This window comes from Panthera uncia, assembly GCF_023721935.1.
Source record: "Panthera uncia isolate 11264 chromosome C1 unlocalized genomic scaffold, Puncia_PCG_1.0 HiC_scaffold_3, whole genome shotgun sequence".
Taxonomy (NCBI): Eukaryota; Metazoa; Chordata; class Mammalia; order Carnivora; family Felidae; genus Panthera; species Panthera uncia.
The window spans coordinates 15,193,380-15,217,994 of record NW_026057584.1 but is presented as its reverse complement, the minus strand read 5'-3'; the positions used below and the strand labels follow the sequence as shown (position 1 = coordinate 15,217,994).

Below are 24,615 nucleotides of genomic sequence, written 5' to 3'. Positions count from 1 at the left end.
TGGTGATCTGAATTTTATTATTTGTCTGCATTTCTGTACAGTTTTACTATCCCCCAACGGTGTATAGTATTATGTGTTTTTAAACTTCAGATAGATAGTATTGTATGTATTTTGCAACATACGTTTTTTCACTCCTTATCACTTAATCATTGTGGTTTCCTCCGTTGCATTTCATCAGAGTAGGTATGTACATATCTGTGTAGTTCATTTCTTTTCACGGTGATATGCTCTGACATTTCAGGGCTAGACCACATTTTATTTCCCCTTTGCTCTGTTGCTAGACCTTTCGGTTGTTTCCTTTCTTTCCTTCGTTTGTCCTTCCAAATATTAGCAGAAGTGTTCCTGACCGTCATCCCTTGTGTCCTTCCATTGTTGACACTGTAGTCATCCTTGCTCTCCTTTTTCTTCGCTCTGTATACTTTTCCTAGCTCCGCTTTCCTCCAGTCTTGTCATTGTTTGACTTAAGGTTCTGTCTTAGTTGTAGTGCAAAACCACAGTGGATGCTTTTCCTTTAAAGTTCTTTTTAGTAACTTTTAATCAACCTTGTTTGACTTTCTTCGCTTTTCTTTTTTTGTTCCTACCACATTATACCTAATATTTCATTTTAAGCTTCATAAATGACTGTAGGGATAATTCATATGTGCCCTTCCCCTTGGGAAATTTTTGTGAATCTACTTTTGGTTTGTCCAGTTCTGCATTTTAGTGCTTGTTTAAATACTTTTTCTCTAAAATGTGCTCGTTTCCATTGTAATTTGGTGAGTCGGAAGATGGACTGGGAGCTAAGATGGCTTGGATCTGAGTCCCGGCTCTACTTCTTATTAGCTCTATGACCTTGGGCAGCTTGTTTAACCTCTCTGTGACTCCATTGCTTCTTCTGTGAAATAGGGATCATAATAGAATCTACCTGTAGATTGTTATAAGGGTTTATATGAGGTAAGTGTCTGTACACAGTCAGCACTTAATAAATGTTAACTATTTTACCTGTATTTAGAGTATGCAATATATTCTAAGTTATCCACTTTTTAAAAAATGTTTTTAATTATTTTTGAGACCGAGGGAGACAGAGCATGAGCAGGGGAGGGGCAGAGAGAGAGAGAGAGAGAGAGAGAGAGAGGGAGACACAGAATCTGAAGCAGGCTCCAGGTTCTAAGCTGTCAGCACAGAGCCCGATGCGGGGCTCGAACTCATGGACTGTGAGATCATGACCTGAGCTGAAGTCGGCCGCCCAACCGAGTGAGCCACCCAGGCGCCCCTATCCACTTTTTATTATTGCCTTCTCTTCTGAAGCAGCATTATTATCTTTGCATATACAAATATACTTCAAAGAAACGTCTAATGTATTGTAACCTTTAGTTAGGGGAGACTGAGAAGAGATATTGTAAATAGGAGAAAATTGAGAGGGACATTACCTAGTTTATTTTAACACTAGTAATTTAGGATTTATCTTGTGCTTTCATTTTCTAGAAATGTATATAAAGCACATTGAAATAGGTTGACATAGTGTACTTCTCATTCAAGTAACTTAACAAGAGTCCCCTCTTGTTTTAAATACCTTTTGTGATATGACCTTGATAATGATTTAGGTGGCATTCCTAAATACATTAATTATCCTATATCATCAACTCTGCTGTGGAGTGGAGAAGCAATCATTGCCAACCATGTGTATAAAACTTGCTATGTAAATTTGAGGTGGTTCCTTAACCTTTCTAAGCCTTTCATTTCAGTTTCTCTAACATAAATATTTTAATGAACATAAATATTTTAATTCTCCCTCATGGAGTTATTGTGAGCATTAAGGGAGACAACAGATGGTAGTTCAGGGCACACACTTGACCTCCTGTGTTAGTTGCTTGCCTTCTTCTCTGTCTTCTCTTTTTCTCCAGTTTTTTCTTCTTCTTCCACCTTCCTTTCTCTGCTTTTTAATTGATATACAAAAGTCTGCATATATTTAATGTATACAGTTGGAGTTTCTACATACATACACCTATGTAACCGTCACCCCAATCAAGGTAATTAATATATTTATCACTTCCAAAAATTTCCTTGTGCCTCTTTGTCTTTTGTTTTGTTTTGTTTTTCTGTGTCCTTCAGGAGTAGTTTTTTGGTAAGCAATAACGAGATATTATGACTCCAGTGTGTGAGAGAATCCATCATATAATAAAAGTGTACGTCATTTAAAGAGGAGTAGGAACTTTTTCTTAAAGACAAGAATGTTCAAGCTGTAGGAAGATACGCACGAGATGTGGTTAATGTTGAGTGAGCCATGCAGAGGTCAGAATGGTTGTGTTTGGCCAGCGCGTCCAGGGAAAGGTCAGCTGAGCAAAAGGAGACATAAGTTGGATTTGAAGAAAGAGTTGAGTTTGAGTTTGGTGCACAGATGGGACGTCCAAGGCAGTTGGGGAAGAGCAGGGCTGGCAGATAGAAAGGGAACTAGGAAAGCTGTGTGGATAAATCACAGCCCAGGGGGAAGCACAAAACAGAGGGTGGAAAAACAAAACAATTAAGAGCTTGTGAAACTTTATTCATTGATTCTTTCAATTGAGAAAATAATTGCTGAATGAATGGAAGGTTCTAGGAGTAGGAGGGAGACTGCGCAACCAGCAAATGAGGAGGATCATGTGGGCTCTGAGTTGTTGCAGGAAGAGCATTGGGGGTCTGGCCCAAGATGTTTCTAACCCTGTCACCATGGCTGCTGATGTGCACTGACCATATCGTGCCTGGCCGTGTGGTGTTTTCCACACCAGTTAGCCTTTCTGGAGTTCAGTTTCCTTGTTTGTAATCCTTTCTTGCTCAGTAGTGTTATGATCTTCTCCATCAGCGTTCTTTTTCTTCACCTTCCTTTCCTCTTCTTCCTCTTGTCTCAGGATTTTTGTTATCTGTGCCCTGTTTCTTTCTTTGGTTTCTTTGAGATTTTATTAGTTTGCTTTGTGCATTTCTGTGTGTTCATTTTATGTGTTTACTACTAGGAATTCGCTGGGGTATTTGCATGGGTTTTGTTAGATAGTAACTATGCTGATTGCTGAAATAGATAGCTCTTAACCTTTGAATATTATTTCAGTTCTAAATTGATTTTGTGGAAATGTAATAGAGTTCATTTTTCTTCATTGATGTTTCTTCTGATGTTCTGTAAAATATTCAGTATCATTTTGGCCAGCATTATAAAAAGTTCTTCAACCATATAGGTTTCTTATTCTGGACCTTGTAGTAATCCTCATTCTGGACCTTGACTTTTTTTTTTTTTACTGTAACAGTGAAACAACCAGGACCCTGAATTCCCATTCAGGACCATTGATCTCTGGACTTGAAACCTCCTGTTGAGTTTTAAAAAAAAAAAAAAAAAAATTTTTTTTTAATGTTTATTTTTGAGAGAGAGAGAGAGCGTGAGCAGGGGAAGGGCAGAGAGAGGGAGACACAAAATCCAAAGCAGGCTCCGGGGTCTGAGCTATCAGCAGAGCCCTATGTGGGGCTTGAACCCATGAACCACAAGATCATGACCCGAGCCGAAGTCAGACACTTAACCTAACTGACTAAGCCACCCAGGCACCCCTGAGTTTTTTCTAAGATGAAGCATGGAGTTTGTTTTAGTTCATAGACGACCAGAATAAACCACAATTAATCTTAGAACTGTATTTGACATAATTTTAATGTAAACAGAATTAACATTAATTGAAATTATACCACATGGACCATAATACGTGTGTCATTTTTTTACATATCCATAGTGAATATTTTCCTAAGTCATTTTCCTTTTGAATTGTAACTCCTGGTGTTGCTGACATGCTAGAGTTTAAGAATTTGTCTTCATCATTTACCCTGAAACTAAGCCTCTCTTTGTAGACTGTATGCTTTTTTAGACAGCATAGCACTCTCTTTAGAAATTCATAGTGTTTGGTTTGTGTGTCATTTACTGAGGCATAAAAGGAATTCCTGTTTTATCTAGTAGCATCTTGAGGTGGGAGCATTGTGAGAGGTGGCAGCTGGCTAGGAGCTTGGTGTGAGGTCAGGGAGGGAGCTCATGGGACCCCAGGTGTAAGGAAGGAGATTGGCCTGGGAGAAAAGGGTGACGAAAGGCTTGAGCTTTGGGACCACACTGTTACTTGAATCCCCAAATCTAGTTTTGTCTCATTTTTATGAGCGCAGCAAACTCCTTAACCTCTGAGCTTCAGTTTCTTTCGGATAAGGATGAGTCTTTCTTGTCGGGTCCTTGTGTTCCAGGTGTGTCTGCACCCCATCGCTAGGGTGCAGGAAGAAAAGGTTAGAAACTTTACTTCTTTTTAAGAATTTCTATGTTTTATGCATGATTTGTAGTATTTGCGGTATGCTAGGACAGTAGTACATACACCCAGCATTAAAGGTACACGTGTTTGGAATACCAGTAGCTTTTACCAAAAGGGGCTTGTTGTGATCCTTCAAGTTTAGAGACTGAACTCTTAGACTGAAGCTAGGTCGGGGCTTGGAGGCTTATTAGTTTGAGGCGGCTTCAGAGATGAATCGAGTTTGGGAAGAGTTTCAGGAGCTTCGGTTAATGGGCTCTGGGAAGTGAATTGAAGGGTATTGGGTTTCGGGAGCATGTCTCTGCAAGTTCATTTGAAAAGTGGTGCACATGGTAAAACTGGCATGTGTAATGATTTGAGTTAGTTTCTGAAGTCTTAAAACTGTATCTTTTTACACCATATCGTGTTAGAAGACTACATGGTAGAAGTTTGGATGGATCTAACCCAGAAACATGAGTCAGTATTAAGGAATTGCTCTTGATGCGTTGATAGTTTACCCAGGTAACTGAGAGCTGACTGCACGGATGTTTGAGTTAATAGTGTTTGTTTGTATTGTATGATTTCAGTGGACAGGCAGGTTCACTGTAGGTGATTAATTATAGCTTTGTATTTCTTGTTACTGATTGATTTCACATTGGCTTCATGAAATAATAAATGCGTTTGTTATCTTGCCAGGTAAGTCTGGAACGTGATGTGTTTCTTTGGGGCTCCTTAGGGGACAGTAGCTGTGTTTAATGTATCCCTGCGCTAGAAAGAAAGCTCTGTGAGGACAGGTATATTTTTGTGTTTTATCTACTGATGCACACCCAGTGCCCAGCATATAGAAGTAACTCATATTTTGTTGCATGAATTAGTGTTTGCATCCCGGCACAGTAAAGGATGTGAGATAGGGTCTATTAAATTGAGTTGAGAGACTTGAACATAACACCAGAAAAATTTTGGAAGGCCAACAACCTGACCCAAAATGACCAGTATATGCTTATTAGTGGGAGCTCAGGAATTCTGAAAGAGCGGACTTAACTGTTGATAAAATATGCATTTGAATAGCTAGCTGGTTGAGTAATATGTACGGATTATAATTTAGAAATTTCCTGATAAGGAAGATGAGAAAGTGTGATAGATTGTCTCAGGCCAGGCCAAGTACTCGAGCCTTAATATTATATCTACTTGTTGCCTTCTCTGTAGCCTTTGACACTCCTGACAGTGTCCTTATTGACCTTCATTGTCTGCCCTTGGTTTGTAGAACTGTGTTCTTATTTTTTTTTAAATTTATTGTTTAATTTACATCCAGTTAGTTAGCATACAGTGCAACAAATGATTTCAGGAGTAGATTTCTTAATGCCCCTTACCCATTTAGCCCATCCCCCCTCCCACAGCCCCTCCAGCAATCCTGTTTGTTCTTTATATTTAAGAGTCTCTTCTGTTTTGTCCCCCTTCCTGCTTTTTATATTCTTTTTGCTTCCCTTCCCTTATGTTCATCTGTTTAGTATCTTAAATTCCTCATGTGAGTGAAGTCATATGATATTTGTCTTTCTCTCACTTGACTAATTTCCCTTAGCATAATGCCCTCCAGTTCTATCCGTGTAGTTGCAAATGGCAAGATTTCATTATTTTTGATTGCCGAGTAATACTCCAGTGTGTGTGTGTGTGTGTGTGTGTGTGTGTGTGTGTGTGTGTGTACACATCACATCTTCTTTATCCATTCATCTGGACATTTGGGCTCTTTCCATACTTTGGCTATTGTCAATAGCGTTGCTATAAGCATTGGGGTGCATGTGCCTCTTCGAAACAGCACACCCGTATCCCCCTAGTAGTGCAATTGCTGGGTTGTGGGGTAGTTCTATTTTTAGTTTTTTGAGGAACCTCCATACTGGTTTCCAGAGTGGCTGCACCGGTTTGCATTCCCACCAGTAGTGCAAAACTGTTCCCCTTTCGCCACATCCTCCTCAACATCTGTAGTTGCCTGAGTTGTTAATTTTTAGCCATTCTCATAGGTGTGAGGTGGTATCTCATTGTGGTTTTGATTTGTATTTCCCTGATGATGCATGATATAGAGCATTTTTTCATGTGTCTGTTCGCCATCTGAATGTCTTTGGAGAAGTGTCTATTTGTGTCTTTTGCCCATTTCTTCACTGGGTTATTAAGTGTCTGGGTGTTGAAATTGATAAGTTCTTTATAGATTTTAGATACTAACCTTTTATGTGATATGTTATTTACAGTTATCTTCTCCCATTCCATCGGTTGCCTTTTAGTTTTGCTGATTGTTTCCTTCGCTGTGCAGAAGCTTTTTATTTTGATGAGGTCCCGGTAGTTCATTTTTGCTTTTGTTTCCCTTGCTTCCGGAGACGTGTTGAGTAAGAAGTTGCTGTGGCCGAGGTCACAGAGGTTGTTGCCTGCTTTCTCCTCAAGGATTTTGATGGCTTCTTGTCTTATGTTTAGGTCTTTCATCCATTTTGAGTTTATTTTTGTGTATGTTGTAAGAAAGTGGTCCGGGTTCATTTTTCTGCATGTCTCTGTCCAGTTTTCCCAGCACCACTTGCTGAAGAGTCTGTCTTATTCTATTGGATATTCTTTCCTGCTTTGTCAAAGATTGGTTGGCCATATGTTTGTGGGTCCATTTCTGTGTTCTCTATTCTGTTCCATTGATCTGAGTGTCTGTTCTTATGCCAGTACCATACTGTCTTGATGATTACAGCTTTGTAATAGGTCTTGAAGTCTGAGATTGTGATGCCTCCAGCTTCGGTTTTCTTTTTCAAGATCGCTTTGGCTATTCGGGGTCTTTTCTGGTTCCATACAAATTTTAGGATTGTTTGTTCTAGCTCTGTGAAGAATGCTGGTGTTATTTTGGTAGGGATTGCTTTTTTTTTTTTTTTTTTTAACCTTTCTAACTGGCTTTTGTGGCGTCTGTCCTTATAGGTGAATATACTATTTTTGAGGGATTTCATGGTTTGGACTCTAATGCGGGTAGGGTCAGTGATGACTCTAAAATCCACATGTACACCTACAGCTCTGTTGGGAGCCCCAGTCCTATATTTCTGACAAAAATCTTGAATATCTCTCCTGGTCATTCCCACACACTTCGTATCCAGCCCTGTCCTCGTGCAGTCTCCCATGTGGCTGCTTTTCCTCTCATTTCCTCATGTCTAGTACAAGTCACCCGACGTTCTAGAAGTGTTGATGCTAATCTTCCACGATTAATCTTCACATCCCCCATATCCTATTGGCTTTACTTGAGAAAAATCTCTACAGTTAATCCTTCTTCTGTAACTATTGCCCTAAACTTTGGACCTCTTTGTCCTTCACTTGGGCTATTCCAGTAACTTCATACCTGGAATCCTTTATGGTTTCTTTTCTGTGATAGCCCAAGGAATCATGATAAAACAAATTGGATCAACCAACTGCTTTGCTTAAAAAACCCACCTCATTCTATCTGCTACCTGTTTCTATATTTCATTTTCGCTTCTAGCTTCCCTCATTTTCTGTGTTGCATCTGTCAAGCCACTTGGGATTACTCATTCTGTATTTGTTCATGCCTCTGTGTTAGACAGGAAGGGAGGGGGGATGAGTCAGCACAGAGGGGTCAGTGTAGCTGTCTGTGGGACCGAGGAGGACCTCACAGAGAGGCTTCAACTCAATCTTGAAGGACAAGTTTACTTTGGCAGGCTTTTTAGCGTCTCTTAATTCTCGCAAATTCTCTTAATTCGACTCCAGTTTTAAGTTCTGGAGAGAATATTCTCGGATCAACACGTCCATGTGTTTGATACGGGCCTCCTAGCTCATAGGCTGCTGGGTCCCTGTGAATGTCACGTTTGCTGTGGTTCTCTGGGGTACACACAGGAGCGGAGCGGTGTCACACAGTTCGGACACAAGCAGTGTTTCTCTTCGCAAAAGTTGCAGGCCAGGCACTGGGCTGTGCAGGCTGCCTTGCTAGCACGGGAGAGGATTCCGTAATCAGAAAAAAGACTTAGAAACAAATCCTTTTTGGGACGTGGCAACTGTGGAGGAGAGGGATTGCCTGGCTGATTGTTTGCTTCTCGGATCTGCCCCTCAGCTTTCTAGGACTTAAATCCAGCCATTGGCTCAGTTCTGAGTTTTCTTTAATGCTGCTTAATTTATTGAATAATCTTTTAACCACTGCTCTGAAATACTGCCGTTGTCAAATATCAAAATCCAGTGACTGTTTCTGGTTTTAAAATTCTGTGCCAGAATAGTTAGCGTTCCTTTTGACGTCTAACAGGGCAAGTATGTACCAAGTATTCTTGTTCTCACGTTTTATTAGCAAATCTTAAAAGGTTTTCTTCTAAGGTACACTTTGGAACTAGTATCAAGTAATCATACAAAACAAACAACAGAGTCCTACCAGGATTTTGATTGGGATTGCACTTGGTTTATAGGTTAGTTTTGGCAGAATTATAATGATCTTTGCTACCCAGGAACTAACTGGTCTGTTTTTGAATTTAGTGTCCATCAGTAGCATTTTATACATGTGTGCATGCATACACTCATATGTTTAAGTAAGGTGTTGTGTGCATGAGGTATTTGAAAGTTGCTTTATTGTTGTGGCTAAGATCTTTTCTCTTTTCATGATCTTCTTTTTTTAAGTAAACTCTACCCCCAACCTGGGGCTCGAACTCATGACTCCAAGATCAAGTGTTGCATGCCATACCGACTGAGCCAGCAGGTGCTTCCCTCTTTCCATTTTCTAACTGGTTACTAGAGGTATATAGAAAAACCACAGACTTTTATTATTTACCTCGTGTCCAGATATCTGAGTGAATTCTGTCTGGATAGTTTTCGAATGATTCTTCTGGATTTTCTTGTCAGACCGGCAATGATCTACAAACAGTGAAGGTTCTGTTCTCCTTTTCCAGTACTCCTGCTCCTCATTTCTTTTTTTCACCGTTGTACTGGCTAAGCTGCAGTGCTGGGCTCAGAGAAAGGCAGTGAGAGCTACAAATATGAGCCACATACATGACTTTAAATTTCCGGTAGACATAGTAAATAGAGTAAAAAGAAGCAAGTAATTTTAATACGTTTTATCTAATCAGTGTATCGTCGTGCCCCCTGAGCTGAGTTTCGCTGTCCGTGGTTGTACTTACCCGTAGTCAACCATGGGATGCTCCTGCCCCTGACCTGTCCTCGGAGGGCAGTGGGAGCTGGAGGCTGCCTCTCTTCCACACCTCTCTTCATCTGATCCCTTAGGCATTTGATCGTCTCGCATCATCACAAGAAGGGGGAGTGCAGTATAGTGAGATGTTTTGAGAAAGATTACATTCACATAGCTTTTGAAAATTAAGTTTTTAAATCTTAATTCCAATATGGTCAACGTAACTTTCATTACAGCATGTTGTTGTAATTGTTCTATTTTATTCGTTGTTGTTGTTAAAGAAGACAGTTCAACCATTCGAGTTGAAGACCTAATTCGTTTTATTAAATGATTCACAAATCAGGCAGCATCCCCCCTAGCAAGGAGCGGGGAGCGCCAGGGAGTTGTACCTAATGGAAGATTTGTTTTTAACGTGACTGACATGATCGCACTTTTACCTCCTACTTAAACTGCTAATGGAGGGGCACTGGGTGGCTCTCAGGTCATGATCTCACTGTTTGTGAGATCGAGCCCTGTGTTGGGGCTCCATGCTAACAGCGCAGAGCCTGCTTGGGATTCTCTCTCACTAGTCTCTCTGCCCCTCATCGCTCTGTGTCTGGAAAAATAAATACATAAACTTAAGTAAAAATAAAAATAAGCTGCTAGTCTAGAGGATGATAACAGAATTCTGCTGTGTAATACAAAAGTATGTTTGGTCTTTGTCCCCACTGCTGGTAACCCGGCTCCTAAGACCCTTAAAGTTTCCCTGAATGATAGGAATCTTTTGTTATTCATAAACACTCCCTTTGATCACACCTGAGTTTATGCTAATGAAATGACTTAGGGCGTGGGGGGGGGGCTCTAGATAGCCTCAGGATGGGGCTGATCGCCCCAGAGACCCAGTGATTAGAGGGTTTAAACCTATAGACCCACACGTTGACCTCTGAGGAGGAGTGAGGGGCCGGAGATAAAAACTCTTGAACAATGAAATCGGTTACGCTTCCGGGTTCACCGGGTGGGTGAACAGCCGGTGCTGGGAAGGTGGCGCACCTGGAGAGGGTTTGGAAGTTTCCTGTGTCTCTCCCTCCCCCTATACCTTACTACATGTATCTCTTCCATTTAGCTGCTCCTGAGCTGTTATTCTTTATGATAAACCACTAAACATAAGTAATGGGTGTTCCTGAGTTCTGTGAGCCATTCTAGCAAATTATTGAACCTGAAGAGGGCATTGTGGGAATCCCTGATTTATAACCAGCTGGTGACTCATGACTAGCAAGTGGGGAATACTCTTGTGAGACTAAGCCCTTAACCTGTGGGATGTAGCTCTTGTAAAATAGTACAAAACCGTCGGTTAATTCTAGCTTTAATAAAACTGTCTTTGAAACTACTATCAAGGGGCACCTGGGGGCTCAGTTGGTTAAGCATCCAACGTCAGCTCAGGTCATGATCCCACGGTTGGTGGGTTCGAGCCCCGCGTCAGGCTCTGTGCTGACAGCTAGAGCCTGGAGTCTGCTTCGATTTCTGTGTCTCCTTCTCTCTCTGCCTCTCTCCAGCTTGCACTTTTGTCTCTGTCTCTCTCTCAAAAATGAATAACACATTAAAGAAAAAAAAAACTATCAAAATAGTATATGCACATGGTGGAGGACTTTTTAAAGTAATTTCTTAGCAGAGTTTGTTTGCAGAATAAGTTTCTTAAGTCTTTGCCTGTCTGAAAATTTCTTTATTCTAAATGCAGCTAATGAGGAATTTAGCTAGGAGTACAGTTCTAGATTTAAAATTCATTTCCCTCAAAACTTTGAAGGCATCCTTGACAGCATTTAAGGCCCGTCTCATAATCCCAGGCTGCTCCCTCTTCTCCAAACCCTTAATTTAATCACATCTACAAAGATGCTTTTCCTAAATAAGGTAACATTTACAGGTTCCAGGGATTAGGGGCTGATACCTGTGGGGTCATTTATCAGCCTGCTTTTGTGGGTACTTAGGAGTTCCTGAATACCTCTGCGCTTCTGTAGATGCTGTTACTACAGCCTGTCGTGTCCTCTCTCGTCTCTTTTGCCAAAGATAATGTGGATCAACTATGTTCTTAGCCAGCCTTCCTTGACCTTTTCCCCCTCCTGGACAGAGGATTGCATTTGTCTGTTCTCTTAATACAGCCCGTGGACTTAACCAGCAGTTTTGGCCACGTCAGGCCTGTTTGTCGTTTCTGTCTCTGCCACAGGAGTGGGAACTTTCTGAGTACCGTGGGCACATTTCCAGAATGGGAAGCATTAGGTATGGAGCCGAGTAGGCATTCACTAAATATTTGTCGAGGAGATTCAACATTTATTAAGGGCCAATTAAATACTGTGACCTGTCACGTTGGACCATTTAATTAACAAAACAAAATAGGGTAAAGTAAGTGTGCACATGTGCCAGGATTTCTCCGGGGCAAATTTTTTTAGAAGGGATTTGCTAGGTCATAGGAACTTACATCTTCAGCTTTGTCTGGGTGCTGCCAAGTTGCTCTCCGAAGTGGCTGCACTTCCCCCAACAAAGCCAAGAGAAGCTTGTTTCCTATATCCTTGCCAAGGCTTGTGATGTGTTTTTTTAATTAAAAAAATTCAATAGGGGGAAATGATAATGTTTTTATTTGTGTTTCTTTGATAACTAGTGGGGCTGACTATTTCATATTTGATGGACATTGAGGTTTTTTTTTTCGTGGATATTAATAGCCTGTTTTTTCTGCTGAGTTGTCCTGTATTTATAGAAATCCAAATATTGTGGATATGAATTGTTTATATGTTGTTGTCCTTATTTACATATGGATAAACTGGCACAAGAAATAGCAGGTAGATTTATAAGATTCCCCCCCAACCCCCGAAGGATAGATGGGTGAATAAATGAATGATTTGTCTAAAGTCATAGCTAATGAGGAACAGAGTGGGGATTTTGGACCCAGGGATATCTGGTTTTAAGACCTATTCCTTTTTTTAGTATCTCTGGCTGCCTTACAGGGAATGAGGAAATTAATAAACCGTTAGTTAGCTCTTACAGGCTCTGTGAGTTTAGGCTGATGTTAAAATATTTCTTTAATGACTATGATGACTGCAAATCTATTTGCTTCACAAGCAATTGAGCAAATCACTGAAATAATGGATAAAAGTGTTGTATACACAGTGAAATACTGTTTATAAGTTTATTTTTGCAGAGAGATGGAGAGACAGAGCGTGAGCAGGGGAGGGGCAGAGAGAGAGGGAGACACAGAATCTGAAGCAGGCTCCACGCTCCGAGCTGTCAGCACAGAGCCCAACTTGGGGCTCGAACCCACGAGCCTTGAGATCATGACCTGAGCTGAAGTCGGATGCTAAAACGACGGAGCCACCCAGGCGCCCTGAGACTTTTTTTTTTTTGAGCAGTTTCAGATTTACTGCAAAATTGAGCAGAGGGTTCAGAGATTTTCCTGTAAACCCCCAGCCCTCACGTATGCACAGCCTTCCCCATTATGAGTAATCCCACACCAGCATAGTACATTTATTGTAGTCAGTGAACCTAGACTGATAAATCGTTGTCAAAGGCCTTATTTTACACTGGGGCTCTCCCTTGGTGTTGTACATTGCATGATGTTTTGACAAATATGTAATGATACGTGTCTATCTGCTGTTACAGCATACAGAGTGGTTCCACCACCGTAAAAATCCTCAGTGCTCGGCCTCTTCATGCCGCCTTCCTTTCGGCAACCTTTTAGTGTCCCAGTAGCTTTTCCTTTCCCAGAATGTCATAAATTTGGAATCCTACAGTATGTAGGTAGCTTTTTGAGATTGACGTCGTTCACTTAGTAATATGCATTTAAATTTCCTCTGTGGCTTTTCATGGCTTGATAGCTTATTTCTTTTTAGTGCTGAGTAATATTCCATTGTCTGGATGGACCACAGTTTATCCATTCACCTACTGAAGGACATCTTGCTTACTTCCAGGTTTGGCAATTATGAATAAGGCTGCTATAAATGTTCATATTTGTTTTTTGTCTTTTGTTTTTCTTTGACACATAAGCTTTCAACTCATGTGGGTAAATATCAAGGAGGCTCAGTTGCTGGATCATATTGTAAAGAATATGTTTAGTTTTGTAAGAAATTGCCAAACTTGTCTTCCAGAGTGGCCGTTCATTTCGCATTCCCACCAGCAGTGAACGAGTTCCTCTTGCACCGTATTGCCAACATTTGGTGATGTTAGTATTTGGGATTTTGGCCATTATGATAGGTATGTGGTAAGAAACCATATGCTTTTTTCAGTGATAAAATGTCATTTGCTAGTGTGATAGATGGTGTTTTCAGAAAAAACCCACAAATTTTTCTGTGGGTTTTTGGAAGTAAAAATATTTCTAGGAAAAGGCTGGTATTTGGCTCCGATTAACTAGACCACAAGTAGTAATGTTTGTCTATGTGTGTTTTGACAGATCTTGAAGGAAAGGCACATACCTTGAAGGCACTAACACGTCCTACTGTTGTCAACTGGTAAAATGTTAATTTTTTAATTATAAAATATTTCTCTTAGGCATAAAATGTATTAAGTTAAAATCAAGTGTGTATAAACGGTCTAAGAGAAAAATGTTTATTAATTCTTCCCATTTTGTGATTGTAGAATAATGAAAATTAGAAGGTAGCTTTCCTACTAATTTTAAGTCAGTACAAACCCATTGGAATATTAAGCCATGTTATTCACCGATATTACTGATTTTCCTTTTCTCAGTTTAATTTCATTTAAGTATCTGTGTGAATTTGAACTCAGTAGCCTCTTTATTTTGTGAAGTTTAGCACTGATTAGAGTGGTATTATTTCAATATGTGGTAGTCATTTTTTTATTATTTTTAAATTTTTTAATATTTGCTTTTGAGGGACATAGAGCGTGCAAATGGAGTAGGGGCAGAGGGGGACAGAGAATCTGAAGCAAAATCACAAACCATGAGATCATGACCTGAGCCGAAGTTGGACGCTTAACCAACTGAGCCACCAGCCAGGTGCCCCATGACGGTCATTTTAAATTTGTGTTAGTGTTATTTTAAATTTCTAAGTGGATATTTTAACAGAAGTTGTAGGTGCTAGGCCAGGAAAACGGCTGTGGGCTTTTTGTTCACCTGCAGTTAAGTTCTGCACGTCACTTATAGTTGTGATGGGATAGAATGTAGAATGTTTTATTTTTTTCCTTACTGTGGCTTCTGAAGTGAATTAGGTTTTTGAAATTTTGGGGCAAGAATTTGGGGATCCAGTGAACTGAAAATTTTCATCGTAAAAGTAAAATTGGATAGAACTGTTAAAAGGAATAGTCTGTGTTGATAAAATGCTTTGAGAATATAAAAGCAATAAGCATTTTTATCAGTTAGAATCATGCTGGTTGATATTTATTTATCTTGTTTCAGAAGATCATTTCAGAGTCTTTGCTCCTTCCCCCCAAGATCTTTGTCTATATCGGCCAAACTTACTGATTTTTATGTTATCTACTGATTTTAAAAAGAATCCAAACAGGGCACCTGGGCGGCTCAGTCGGTAAAGCGTCCGACTTCAGCTCAGGTCATGATACCACAGTTCGTGAGTTCGAGCCCCACGTCGGGCTCTGTGCTGACAGCTCAGAGCCTGAGCCTGCTTTGCATTCTATGTCTCTCTGATCTTCCCCTGCTCGCACTGTGTCTGAAAAATAAATAAACGTTAACAATTTTAAAAAAGAATTCAAACAAATAGTATGTCTGTTATTAAAAGCTAAACAGTATAGGAGTGTGTAAGTAGCAGATAAGTTTGCTGTTCCCGTGGTTCTTTTGCAAGGGTGTTATCCCTTACCAATTTGGAGTGTGTCCTTCTAGACCTTTCATGTGCATATCCAAGATTAGCATCTTTTAATGAAGCAGGTGTGATGGAAAAAGGAATATTCCATGCCCATTGATGTGCCTTCACTTTATTTTAGACCTTTCTTTGCCTACAGTTTCTTGAGTGGTGTACTTGGCCGCATGAGGAGTGCTTTGAACTAAGTAAATGTCAGAACACGGTAGGAATCTCTGCAGATTCCTTTTAGTGGTTAGTGGGTTTTGGAAACTCCAAACTTTGAATTTCTAGCTAAGAATGGGTCAACAGAATTCAGATTTACACTGAAATTGAAATCGCACATATAATTCACTGTGTATTAAGCAATGGGTATTAAATAGTAAGGCATTTATATAAATGACTACAGTTAGTATTGCCTTTATAGAGGCTCAGCTGGATGGGGTCAATGGGGAAGTGGTTTTAGAGTTTAAGTATCTATTTGGGGGATAGGAAAAAAGTGCTGTGGCAAAGGGACAAAAGTAATTTTGTCTCTCATAATGTTGCCTAGACTTGATCAGGTACCCAAAAAGGGAAAGGACATTTGCCGTTGTATACAGGTTAAGAATATTGTGAAGTAAAAGGAACGTCCCAGACGGTTTTGGGGAACCCAGTGTCTTGAATTCTAAAACTTAGAACTCCTCCATGTCACATTGGCAACTGCACATATTCAGAAGGCCTGTGACTTCAGAAATGGTGTAAAAATTGAACTGATTCACATGCAGAGATGTCCAGAGTGTAGTTGTTAGATTACAGTGTTTTATTTATACTCCTTAAAAAATCTGGAAGAGCAGTTTGATTACAGAGTTTTATCTTAATGCTGTTTATTGGTTAGGGACACCTGGGTGGCTCACTCGGTTGAGCATCAGACTTTGGCTCCGGTCATGATGTCATGATCTCGAGGCTTGTTAGTTCGAGCCCCTCATCAGGCTCTGTGCTGACAGCTTGGAGCCTGGAGCCTGCTTCGGAGTCTGTGTCTCCCTCCCTCTCTGCCCCTCCCCCACTTGTGCTCAGTGTCTGTCTGTCTCTCAAAAATAAACATTACAACATTTTTTTAAATTTAAAGATAAAAAGGACATGTAGAATTTGAAAGAGAACATTAACATAGAATTGGGCAAAAGTAAATTTAGAGCCATTACTGTAGCTATTATCTAGTGTTTTAAATCTATTATAGATGCTCAGCAAGTTCATTATTCTTATTGATTTATTTTTTTAATGTGAAATTTATTATCAAATTGGTTTCCATAAAACACCCAGGGCTCATCCCAACAGGTGCCCTCCTCAGTGCCCATCACCCACTTTCCCCTCCCTCTCACCCCTACCAACTGTCAGTTTATTCTCAGTTTTTAAGAGTCTCTTATGGTTTGGCTCCCTCCCTCTCTAACTTTTTTTTTTTCCTTCCCCTCCCCCATGGTCTTCTGTTAAGTTTCTCAGGCTCCACATAAGAGTGAAAACATATGGTATCTGTCTTTCTCTATATGGCTTATTTCACTTAGCATAACACTCTCCAGCTCCATCCATGTTGCTACAAAAGGCCTATTTCATTCTTTCTCCTTGCCAAGTAGTATATATATTGATTTTAAAAAGTGTATTCTGTCAGTGATTCTAGTAATTTACATTTAAATACTTTCTAGTAATTTATATTTAAAAATTTTCCTTTTCTTAGTGTTCATTTTTTCAGAGTGAGAGCCTGAGCGGGGGAGGGGCAGAGTGAGCGGGGTCAGAGGATGTGAAGTGGGCTCCGTGCTGATGGCAGTGAGCCCGATGCAGGGCTCCAACTCATGAACCGTGTGGTATCATGACCTGAGCTGGAGTCGGACGCTCAACCAGCTGAGCCACCCAGGTGCCCCTCTTTAAATATTTCCTAGACTAGACAAGTTCTGATGGACTTCAGGACTTCATCTCTCATCCTAATGATCCAGTGTTACCCGTTCAGATGGTAGCAGAGAGAGCTATCTGCGTGTAGCCATGCAGTAGGGAGGAATCATTCAGAATAGTGTCATTTGTACGTGAAGGTGATCTAGATTTGAAGTTTGGAAGGAGGTGCGGACAGCAGCAGGTGTGCGGCTTGTTGTGGCTTAGCAGGAAAAGGCGTCTTTGAGTTGGGCCAAGTATTTCTCTTAACGGTTGAAGGTAGATTCCTTTCTCTTGTGCCTTCTATTTTTGTTGTTGTTTTATTTTTTATTTTTTTTAAATTTGCATCTAAATTAGCATCTAGTGGGCCAGTGATTTCAGGAGTAGATTCCTTAGTGCCCCTTCCCCATTTAGCCCATCCCCCCTCCCACAACCCCTCCAGCAACCCTCAGTGTGTTCTCTGTATTTAAGAGTCTCTTCTGGTTTGTCCCCCTCCCTGTTTGTATATTATTCTTGTTTCCCTTTGCTTATGTTCATCTGTTTTGTCTCTTAAAGTCCTCATAGGAGTGAAGTCATATGATTTTTGTCTTTCTCTGACTGACTAATTTCAATTAGCATAATACTTCCAGTTCCATCCACGGAGTTGCCAATGGCAAGATTGCATTCTTTTGGATTGCCGAGTAATACTCCATTGTATATATACACACCACGTCTTCTTTATCCATTCAACCATCGGTGGACATTTGGGCTCTTTGCATACTCTGGCTACTGTTAATAGTGCTGCTATAAACATGAGGGGGGGTGCATGTGTCCCTTCGAAACAGCACAGCTGTATCCCGTGGATAAATGCCCAGTAGTGCAACTGCTGGGTCGCAGGGTAGTTCTATTTTTGGTTTTTTGAGGAACCTCCATACTGTTTTCCAGAGTGGCTGCACCAGCTTGCATTCCCACGTGCCTTCTGTTTTTAAAACAACAGTTTAGGTTTTGACCACGTGTGGAAAAGCTGCAGAGGCCAGAAAGCTGGGCACACTGGCGAATGGAGGAGAGGGAAGACTACTCTTTATCTTCATAGCTTTAATTTTGAAACTTCTTGTTTGAGAAAAGCTTCCTTAGGGGTAAAATAGGCGGTTTATAGGAAGAAGAACATTTATGTAAAGAGCTAAAAAAAGGAAACATAGAATGAGATCATATGAATAAAATGAAATATAGTGAAAACTAAGTATTGACTATAGGAAGTATTGCATATTTAAACCTTATTCTTAGCTCTTTAATGTTTAGATAGTACAAATAATGAAGTTGATCGCATGTTGGTTGGTGTAATGCAGGTTATTTATCCTGTAGTTCCATATTTCCACGACTTACTTATAGGTTTCTTCTTAGTATTATTTGCTTTTTCTTAAGTTTGTTTTTAACTGATATGGCAAGGTAAGGGCTTTTGGGTTGAGGGGAATGAAGGAAAAGATAAGCAAATAGGTAAAGAATCTTACTGAATCATTTATAAATCTTTGAAATTAAAATGTATAGATTGGGTAGACTTAGTGTAGATTAAAATTATCTTGAAAATCTTAATTTTGACACTTTAATGTCTTGACATTCTCAAAGGCTAAACTTTCCTGAGCTGCCTCTTCTCAAACACGCATACTTTATTTTGCTGATTTTATGCACATTTGCTTTTGCCGACATATTTCACATGTTTGCAACTATTTAGCCTCTGGCTTTTGAATTTTCTTTAATTTTGTGTTCTATTCTTATTGTAGGGAAGAAAATAGTTAAGTTCAAAAGTGAAGTTGTTAACTGAACCAGCAACCAATCCACTCGCTCAGATTTAGGTTAATGTAATACTCAGTGAAATGCTTAGCTGGATTGGGTTGAGATTGCTAAGACCCTCAAGTACCGACCAGCCGAGCTGATGTTATTATATAATCTAATAGTTTAGGGTCTCCTGAAATATTTATATAGGTGGCTCTCATTAACCATTTTGGAGATAATTGGAATAAGTAAGGAATTAGCACTCAAAGGAGTACATGGTCCTATTTAATATTGTTCTAATATGGTCCGGGCATTTAATTCTTGGCTGTTTAGGACACACTGATGAATTTGTCAAAACAGTGCTGTGAAGTAGGGCTCCAGGGTTTAAGTTCTCTGCACTGACATGTGGATAATATAAGGATGACTGAACATGCCATTCTCCCCATTTCCCTTCACTGCATCAACCGTGAACAAAATTATCTGATACAACAAGGTGTACTTCTATAGAGAGAATCTCAGATTACCTCTTCTGGGTACAATCATTAGAGGGGAGTTACATGGCTTGGAAGACGAATAGAAAGCACAGTAGGAATAGGTTTTCCCTTAGATGAGGAAGTTGAGGCAAAATGATTCAGAACCCTGAGCTTGTGTGTGTGTGTGTGTGTGTGTGTGTGTGTGTGTGTGTGTGTAAGCTGTCTGGCTGGAGGGTGGTTGGGGATTGTCACGTGACAAGATTGATGAAGGAACAACAGAACCACTTCTGAGTACTCTCCTGTGTATTGCTGAGTTCTGGCATGAGGTTGTTAAGGGTAGACAGGAGACTCTGAAAATCCTGACAGGGAAGTTTGTTGAGGATCATCTTTTATAGATGTACGGAGGCCAGAAGAGTTGAGTTGGCTAAACCGAGTTGGCCCTGAATTATATTCTATGTGTATTCTTTACCTTTGGAACTGGAGTGGGATCCACAGAGTGGGACCCAGTAGTTCTGTGTCCAAGGATATTTACACTTCACGTGGAGTACTAGACATGAGAAAAAATGTTCGTTTTTGTTTGTTTTCTTTTTTTTATTAAACAAAATTTTCTTAACGTTTATTTTTGAGAGAGATAGACAGAGTATGAGCTGGGAGGGGCAGAGAGAGTTGGGAGACCCAGAATCTGAAGCAGGCTCCAGGCTCTGAGCTGTCAGCACAGTAAAACCAAGTAATGGTCTGCTTTGAAACTCTGCATAAAGAGAACCCAAACCAACTATACTAACAAGTGGCATTTATAATGCCTTTGCATTTTCCAAAGTCCTTTATTATTTGCTGCATTCCATTTTATCCAAGTGATGACACATATAGGAAAATGAAGTATAGAAAAGTTGTTTCATAAACAAAAGATCAAACTTAACTAGTGGTGCAATTGAGGCTATAATTTGTTTGCTTATTCCTTGAGATGGTTAATTGTAGAGTGACCAGCTTGTCCAGGTTTGCCTAAAACTTTCCTGGTTTTATTCATTTTTTGTTAAAACAATTTTTTATGTTTATTTTATTTTATTTTATTTTTTTAATGTTTTATTTATTTTTGAGACTGAGAGAGACAGAGCATGAACGGGGGAGGGACAGAGAGAGAGGGAGACACAGAATCCGAAGCAGGCTCCAGGCTCCGAGCCGTCAGCCCAGAGCCCGACGCGGGGCTCGAACTCACGGACCGCGAGATCGTGACCCGAGCTGAAGTCGGACGCTTAACCGACTGAGCCACCCAGGCGCCCCTTTTATGTTTATTTTTGAGAGGTAGGGAGGGAAAGAGAAAGAGAGAGACAGAGTATGAATGTGGGAGGGACAGAGAGGGGAAGACACAGAATCCGAAGCAGGGTCCAGGCTGTGAGATGGCAGCATTTAGGCCGATGTGGGGCTCGAACCCACAAACTTTGAGATCATGACCTGAGCCAAAGTTGGACACTTAATTGACTGAGCCACCCAGGCACCCCATATTTTTTATTTATATTCTAAAGTTTATTTATTTTTGAAAGAGAGAGTGAATGTGCATGGGTATGTGCAAGTCAGGGAGGGGCAGAGTGAGAGGGAGAGAGAGAGAATCCAAACTGCCAGCACAGAGCCTGACTTGGGGCTTGATCTCATGAACCTCAAGATCAGAGATCATGACCTGAGCCAAAATCAAGAGTTGGATGCTTAACTTACTGAGCCACCCAGGGACCCCCAAACTTTCCCAGTTTTAGCACTGACAGTCCTGTGTCCTGGGAAACCCCAAAGTCTGGGCACCTCAGAGTGGTTGGTCATCCTAATTAATTGTCACACTTTGTGGTCACCTGGGGGTGGGAGTACAGTTGTCAAATAAAACAGAAGAAGGCACTCAGTTAAATCTGAATTTCAGATAAAAAACAATTAAAAAAATTTTTTTAAAGTTTATTATTGTTGAGAGAGAGAGAGAGAGAGAGAGAGAGAGAGTGCATAAATGAGGGAGGGAGAGCGAATTCCAAGCAGGCTCTTGCACTGTTAGTGCAGAGCCCGACATGGGGCTTGAACCCATGAACTGTGTGTGAAGTTATGCCTTGAGCCAAAATCAAGAGTCGGATGTTCAACCAACTGAGCCACCCAGGCGCCCTCGACTGAATTTTTACTACGTGATCCAGATCCTGCATGAGACATATGTACACTAAAATTTGTTCATTGTTTTTCTGAAATTCAAATTTAACCGGCTGTCTTCTGTTTTTATTTGTTAAATCTGACAGCCTTAAGTAAGAGTAAAGGGGTGTTCTGATGTGTAAAAAGATCACTTAGCTGCTTTTTTGTGTAGACCTTAGGTTTTATACATTTATTTGCTTAAATAAATGTAGCATCTGGTAGTATTTGACTCTTGTTCTTTTAACTTTGTGGCTAGAGATGCCAGAGTTCAGGATGAATATATGGAACCGTATTGTGCCCAATGCGTCAAAACGTGTGTGTGTGTGTGTGTGTGTGTGTGTGTGTGTGTGTTGGTTGGTTTGAAGTGGTTCTTCACTTGGGAGGAAATTTGGCCGAGACGGATCGAGCCTTATCCCATCTTTGCTGGATCAGCCTGTCAAACACGGGCACATTCTCACAGACTGCCCATATTGCCTCTAGACTCTGTTAAAAATCGCTGTTGTTAAGATTGTGCATTCACGTGATTCAAAATGAGAAGGAAGTAAAGGCTTTCCTTACTCGCTTCTTGGACCTCTTCATTTGTCCACCATGGAGATAGTCTGATCTGATTGGAAAAAATTAGAATTTTGGAAATAGACCTTAGAAAACTTGTTGAGTGGTCTTGCTTTTTTTTTTTTTTTTTTTTAAAGCAAGGGAACTTTTGCTCTCCCCCCCCCCCCCCCACCCCCCCGCCAAGGGGGAAGAGTACCTTATGTAGAAGACAGAAATAGGATTGGGCTCCTCCTACATCTTCAATGTTTGATGGTTGTCACTGCTCTGAAATTGATTTGGGAGCCCTTAGCATCAGTACAGTTTAGTCTTACAGTAGATTTATTTGAATCCCATCAACATTTATGGTGAGAAAATTACAATTTGTTGACTTGGACAGGGTGTCATGGTAAGTGGTGGCAGAGCCGGGACTAGTATACTTGTGTATGTGTGTGTTGTGGTGTGTGTGTGTGTGTGTGTGTGTGTTTGAAACCCCCGTTCTATATCAAGCTGAGAAAGGTATAATAAGGTCCTTTGCCTAATTTCTATTTCCTATTTGATTCATTCAAGGTTCAGCACTTCTCTTTTTTTAAAAAACATCTGGCTCAGACGTTAGAAAAGGAAGATAGGATAAAAGTAGATTGAAAAAAAAATGTGTCTTAGCCAGTTAGGGGAGTCAGGGGACTATATTTGTGGTTCAAAGAGAATATTTGAGGCCTACTGTTATTTCAACTATTATGATAAAAGGATTGAAAAAGCTTAAAAATTACAGTGAATAACTGAAGATTATGTAAAGTTAGTTGACTCTGGTCAGCTGCTTTTTAATTTTTAATGTAAATATGTTTATGGCAAAGACTTGCTGAATTTTCCTCCCTCTCTCCCTCTTTCTTCCCTTTTCCCCTTCCCTCCCATTTCTTCCTCCTTACCCCTCTCCCTTCCAGTTTCTTCAGGGTCAGAATTTCATTTCCTGTGGTTAGAATAAACACAAGCTTAGTAGTTGTCTTAAAAAGAAAAGGACACAATTCTTATTTCCTCATAAAACTTTCTAGTTGTGAATTTGGAAGTTAATCTAATTCAGATGAAAATATGACTCAAACCTCTAATAATGCTTTTAGTAGACTTCCTGGTACAGAATTTCTTCACTTTTTTATTTGTTGTATTAAGGGAGTACTTAAATGGATTAATGGCCTCGATTTTTCAGCCATACAATCTAATAATCCATAGACCAGTAACAACTGTGGAGTCAGAGTTGAAATTTTCCAAGTTATTAATCACTGTATTAATATTGGAAGTTTTAGGAGAAATCCTTTGTGTTTCTTTCATTAAAAGGAAGGGTGAGGGGCACCTGGGTGGCTCAGTAGGTTGGATGTCTGTCTGATTTCGGCTCAGGTCATGATCTCGCAGTCTGTGGGTTCGAGCCCCGTGTCAGGCCCTGCACTGACAACTCAGAGCCTGGAGCCTGCTTCTGATTCTGTGTCTTCCTCTCTCTCTGCCACTCCCCTGCTCGTGCTCTGTCTCTCTCAAAAATAAATAAAACATTAAATAAAAAAAAAAAAATTAAATGGCAGAAGCTTTGAGGAAAAAAATGTTAAAAACAACAACAACAACAACACATTCTCCTGAGCCAGAGATGCATTTTGTCATATTATTTCTATTACGGTTTTAGCCTGGGGAAGCAGAGAAGCAAGCGTCCTCATCAGAGCCAGGGTCCTGCCTCTAAAGAAACTTTTTCCTGAGAGCAAGTCATTGCTGGTTGCATTTCTCATTACAACTCCTTAGAGCCTCATTCTGGGAAGGAAATCTTTCTTTCTGCCCTTCTTGACCCAGTTTCTTATTTCAAAACAAATAGTTTAGATAATTTTTCACGGACTTTTTTGGTTTATGTAAAATGTGATTTTTGTGCAAAGGAGTGTCTCTAAAGTAGTGAAGGACTCCACTTTTTTTCCTTTTATTATTATTAGTTTTTAAGTGTATTTATTTTGAGAGAGAGAGTGAGAGAACGCGCGCGAGCATGAGTGGAGGAGGGGCAGAGAGATTGGGAGAGAGAGAATCCCAAGCAGACAGCATACAGAGCCCCGCTTGGGGCTTGATCTCAGGAACCTCGAGATCAGGACCTGAGTGGAAATCTAGAGATGCTTAACCAACTGAGTGACCGAGGCGCCCCGTCCCTGTTTTGTTTTTAACAATAAAGTATTAAGCCTAGAGTTCAGGGAGTGTGGAGGAATTAAAAAGCTTGGGTGGGAGTCAAACATACAGGTTAAAATTCTACTTCATCTGTTAGTTGTAAGTGCCTTTGGGCATGATCTGTTTGAAATTGGGTTTTTGTAACAATTCAGTGAGATGATATAAAGCTCCCCACACGGTGCTTGCGTTATTGGTACTCAGAATTGCTCATTTATTTCAAGTTTGGTGAAAAATTCAAGGCATATTTCACGCCAGCAAATACAGATACCTTGATATCCATTGGTGTACAATCCCCTTATTTATATACTGTCTTAGAGATAACATGCTAAGCTGTATTTTTTTTTCCAGATATAAATATTTCTGGAGTGTCGATGCATGTTTGGGTGTTGTTGGCTATAAGGAAAATCCGGGTGGAAATAAGATTGGGTAATGGGCAGGATTAACCAAGAAATTGTGGAGAATCAAGATACCCCTCTGGAGCATTGTCTCGT

The 24,615-nt window shown here is 40.3% G+C and overlaps 1 protein-coding gene across 2 annotated transcripts in view; it reads left to right on the top strand.

The window, feature by feature from the left end:
- ACSL3 (acyl-CoA synthetase long chain family member 3) overlaps window positions 1-24,615 on the top strand; it is a 53,710-nt gene that overhangs the window by 5,357 nt on the left and 23,738 nt on the right. The window contains exon 2 of one of the 2 annotated variants that reach the window (XM_049615853.1): window positions 13,793-13,850. The exons of the other annotated variant lie outside the window; for it this stretch is intronic. The gene's annotated coding sequence lies outside the window, so the exon portion shown is untranslated. The remainder of the gene's footprint in view (window positions 1-13,792; window positions 13,851-24,615) is intronic. 2 annotated transcript variants of the gene reach the window in all.